The sequence below is a fragment of the Sceloporus undulatus genome, chromosome 5 (assembly GCF_019175285.1).
Source record: "Sceloporus undulatus isolate JIND9_A2432 ecotype Alabama chromosome 5, SceUnd_v1.1, whole genome shotgun sequence".
Taxonomy (NCBI): Eukaryota; Metazoa; Chordata; class Lepidosauria; order Squamata; family Phrynosomatidae; genus Sceloporus; species Sceloporus undulatus.
The window spans coordinates 129,093,155-129,097,801 of record NC_056526.1 but is presented as its reverse complement, the minus strand read 5'-3'; the positions used below and the strand labels follow the sequence as shown (position 1 = coordinate 129,097,801).

At 40.3% G+C, this 4,647-nt stretch overlaps 1 long non-coding RNA gene across 1 annotated transcript in view; it reads right to left on the bottom strand.

The window, feature by feature from the left end:
• Nucleotides 1-1,084: 1,084 nt before the first annotated feature.
• The window catches only part of LOC121931056, a 4,556-nt gene continuing 993 nt past the window's right edge, over nucleotides 1,085-4,647 (bottom strand). The window contains exons 2-3 of the long non-coding RNA XR_006104064.1: nucleotides 1,888-1,924; nucleotides 1,085-1,136 (exon numbers count right to left, since the gene is read on the bottom strand). This is a non-coding gene — a long non-coding RNA (uncharacterized LOC121931056). The remainder of the gene's footprint in view (nucleotides 1,137-1,887; nucleotides 1,925-4,647) is intronic.

Genomic DNA, 4,647 nt, shown 5'->3' with positions numbered 1-4,647 from the left:
GGTCTGTAACCCGCCTTAGAGTAGTAGTTAGTGCCTATGCTGATAATGGCCTATAGGAATGTCTTTCTGCCTCCACTTTTACCATCCAACAACTGGCATTTGCCACTGATAAGCACATCTTCTGTGCCTCAGTTGGCATTAACTGTTTAAAAGTGAGGGATCATTTGAGAGACTGGCCATGCTGATTGGAAGATTTTGTCAGCTGTAGTTTAAAAAAGGAAAATTTCCAAACCCTGAGAATGGATTACCCCAGTGAGATTACTGGAAGATAATGAGCACGGAAACAGCATTCTCCAATCTGGTCCCCCACAGATGTGTTGAGCTAAAATCCAATGATTGTAGTTGCTGGGGAGGATAGGTGTTGTAGTCCATCATCTCTGGAGGGGATCAGGCTGGAGAAGCTTGCACTAAATAACCAGCTCCATGCTATGCACATTTACACAGAGCTCATGGTGTTAATGGATACTTACTCCAAGTAAGTGTATATAGAATTGTAAGTTCTGTCTCTTTTGCCTATGAGGTGTGTGTGAGGAGACTCATGTATAGAAAAAAACACAAGTGGCTGTTATGTGAATTACTGTGTTATGGAAATGTTGAACTATTCAAAATCATTCAATCTGTTGGCAATTTTGTCTTGGATGTTTACGTCTTTTTCTTATTGTGAGAGTACTCTGATAGACTTTTATTTTCTCTCACACTTAGTTTCATGCCCCCTGTTCTCAAAATAGTGATAGTGCAATGATCCTGAGGTCATTGTCCCTTTTCTCCTTCCTTCGTTTATTTCTTACAATTAAATATTGTACTTTTCCAGATAAGTTGCATAATATCTGTCTGTCTGGGTGATGGGTTCTGCTAGACTTTCAGCAGTCACAATCTTGTATATCACCTACAGATGTCCCCCACTCTTTGACAGTCTGTTTTTTGGAGATCCACTCTTTTGACTCTTTTCAATTCTAACTAGAACCCATACATTCAATCTCCTCTCTCTACTCATTTCATCACGTTCACATGACCTTCCATGTGCTTCTGCAACTGCACACTTTTTTTTTCCAAATCATATTTACAAAAAAAATCTTTACAAAGACTGGGTTATGCACTTTTAATGCTCTGGTCTTGTTAGCATACCCTGCATATTCCTAGGAAAAAACATACAGTAAAGTCTTTGTTACTTTACAAGATAACATATCCCCAGAGGTTAGTTTTCAGGTATAAATATTGGTCTCAAAAACCAAGCATCTGTGCACACATACAGTTGTCCCAGTATGTTCTTTGTTGACCTCAGTCTGAACTGCTCTCACTTTATATGGTCTACTTTTCAGACAGGTAAATATTGCCCTCCTTAAACCCCTCAAATTCTGCTATTCAGTTTACGTATTTTCATTTCAGTTAACTCTGAATGCTGTGTCTGTGTGAATTGTTATTGTGTGTGTGGGATTGCACTCTACATTTTTTTGAAAAATAAAACCTTTTTAATTCATCCAAACCTGGAGTCTTCTTAGTTAGCACCAGTATACACAGGTGCCAACAATCCTAAAGCTTACCCAGCAAAGATAATTTCTCCAACATTTAAAGTAACACTGCCAAACTTGGTGGAGGTCCCCAGTGCCCTCAGCTTTCTCTGGATAACAGTTCCTAGCCTGCCAAAAAGTAGGTTATGTCTATATTTCCTTCTTTGTTTCTTCATTTTTTACTCATGCTTCAAGCTGATAATTTTTCTTACCATTTGTGGTTCTGAATACAGAAAGTTTGAAAAGGTTTGTTTCAGGTCCATATTTGGATTAAAAAGAAAAATAGTGCAGAACAAGTACTGTTCTGTAGATAATGAGCACTAAACCAGCAATGGCTCTCTGCATTAATTAATTAATTAATATTTAATTTATATCCCACCTTTCTCCTGATATGTGATCCAAGGTGGCGTACAACACTGTAAAAACATGATACAATGATAAACCCTTAATATACTGTAAATATAAAATACAATTAAACTAACTAATTTTAAAACACAAGTTAAAACAGCATTAAAAGGCATTTAAAACATGATGAAATAAAAATACTACATCCCCTCCCCATTAAAAGCTCTATCCACTGTCACCAAATGCCTCCTTAAATAAAAACATCTTCACCTGCTGGCAGAAATAGAGCAGGGAGGGGAGCAACTAGACTTCCTCACAGAATCATACTGGAAAAAAAACACAGAATTTTAATAATATGGTAAAATGGCTAACATTTACCAGCGAAACCTTCCTCAAAAGCCATACATTCTAACACCATAAAATCAACCATCTACAACCAGGCCCTTTCCAATCCTGTTGGACTAAAACTCCCAACGTCTCCATCCTGAATTCCTCTTTTTGCTTCTGCATGGCTCCTAAAAGGCTCTTCTATCCAACTTTACACAATTATTCTCCAGATGCAATAGAATGGAGTGACTTCTGCTGTACATGGTAACCTCAATACATCATCATTTACTACTTCTTGGAAATGAAGAAATCTTTGTAAAAATTATTTCTGAGCATGTGGTAGCTTGCAATGTGAAATATAGGAATGATTTCACAAAACATTTGTACAATGTTAAAAGGGAAAAGTCATTGAGTAGCAAAAAGGTTTGCATAAAAGTTTAACAAAAGGAAAAAGGAAAAAAGAAAGCCAATTTTACTTTTCCCTCAAGGCAAAATGGTTCCTGGTGAGGTTCTTGTGTTGACAGGTGGAGAAGCAGGGGGGGGGGGGGGGCAGGCATTTCAGCTGGAATTCTGGGGAGTACATAAAGGGGAGCTCACTAGGCTGTGCTTCTCCCCTCGCAAGAGGAGTTTGACTAACTATGACTGTACCCACACTGCACAAATAATCCGGTTTGAAACCACTTTAACTGCCATGGCTAATTGCTATGGAATCCTGGGAACTCAAACTACAGATCCCAGAATTCCATAGCATTGAGCCATGGCAGTTAAAGTGGTGTCAAAGTGGATTGTTTCATAGTATGGATGCAACCTTTGTGATGGCCTCTGAGGAAGGCAGAGGAATCTGTTTTTGGGCCATCCACTAGTTCATTTCCAGGCACAACTTAAAGTGCTGGTTATGACCTATAAGGCCTTATGCAGCTTAGGCCCAAATGCTCTGAAAGATTGTATCTGCCTGTATGGACCTGCTGGACTTGAATGATCTTCTGGAGAGGACTTTGGGTTCATATGTTGTTCTTGTTGTTGTGTGCCTTATTACCACTTCCCTATCATGAGGTTTTCTTAGTAAAATTGTTCAGAGGAGGTTTGCTATTGCTTTCCTCTGAGGCTGACAGCATTGATTTGCCCAAGGTCACCCAGTGGGCTTCATGGCCAAGTAGGGAATAGAACCCTGGTCTCCAGAGCCATAGTCCAACACTCAAATCAACACACTGGCTTCCAAGTGCTGTAGCTCCATCCTATGGAATCCTGGGATTAATTGCTTTACAAGGTCTCTAGCCTTTTCTGCCAAACAGTTGCTAGTGCCTCACAAATCACATATCCCAAGATTCAGTAGGATGGAGCCATGGCAGTTAAAGTGGTGTCAAACTGCATTATTTCTACAATGCAGACAAACCCTAGGCATGGTCCCACTACTGCTACAGGCCTGTCTAGTGAGGACACAAGAGAGAGAGAGAGAGAGTTCTTGGTGAATGCTCCTACACTGTGAAGTTCTCTTCCAAAGGAGGCTAGGCTGACCCTCTCTCTGCTCTACTTTTGCTAGCAGATAGTGCGGCATAGTGGTTTGAGTGTTGGACTACAACTCTGGAGACCAGGTTCAGTTCATAGCTCAGCCATGAAATGTTGGGGCATGTAGAATCAGGATTAAATATTCAACATGCAGAAGACATGCACATGGAACAGGAATGTCACTGGAAAGTCTCTGCTGTGTAGCTCTGAGCAGGCTGCAAAGGAAAAATCTTCCCATGCAGAAGCTGCTGGCTGGATAAATAACTGCTGAACTGCCAGGTACTCACAGAGAGGACTTTAATGTTCCATTCTTATATTTACAATAGACTATCAAAGTGCTTTGCCAGACTCCTATATACAACCATCACCACACTGAGCATTCAACTCACTCTCTTACATACACATCCCCTCTTGGGGTTTTGAGTCCTTCTCCTTTCTGGGACGTCACCCAGTTTCCTGTCACCTGACAGCTTGCAGAACTGAAGACTGCTGGTTTCACCTCCTGTCTCTCTGTCATCAGCTTCCTGTGACTCAGGACTCTCCAAATGTTGAGTCATCATGTCTGCCATCTGAAATCAGGTTACATTGTCACCTTTGTCCCAGTTCCAGGCTATAGCCACATCTCTGACATTTTCTGACCAGAGTGCTCTGTACTCTGACATGAAACCCACTGGATGCAATTAAATAAATAAATAAATAAAACCAAATAGGGCCCCTATCTCTGGGTTGCCCAGTTTGATTCACTTTCATTATATATATAAAAAAATCAGACCAGAAGAATGCTGTTGCTTGGAATGGCAACAGAAGAACCAACTTTTTGTGTGTGACTATTTTGCCAGACTCTGCCTTTGACCTACTATTTCTGCAAAAGTGAGCATTGGTACACTTGCGAGCATTATGTTAAGAATTACATGTTAGGAAACTTTCTTACACCATAACTTCTAATTAGATGCTGATGCTT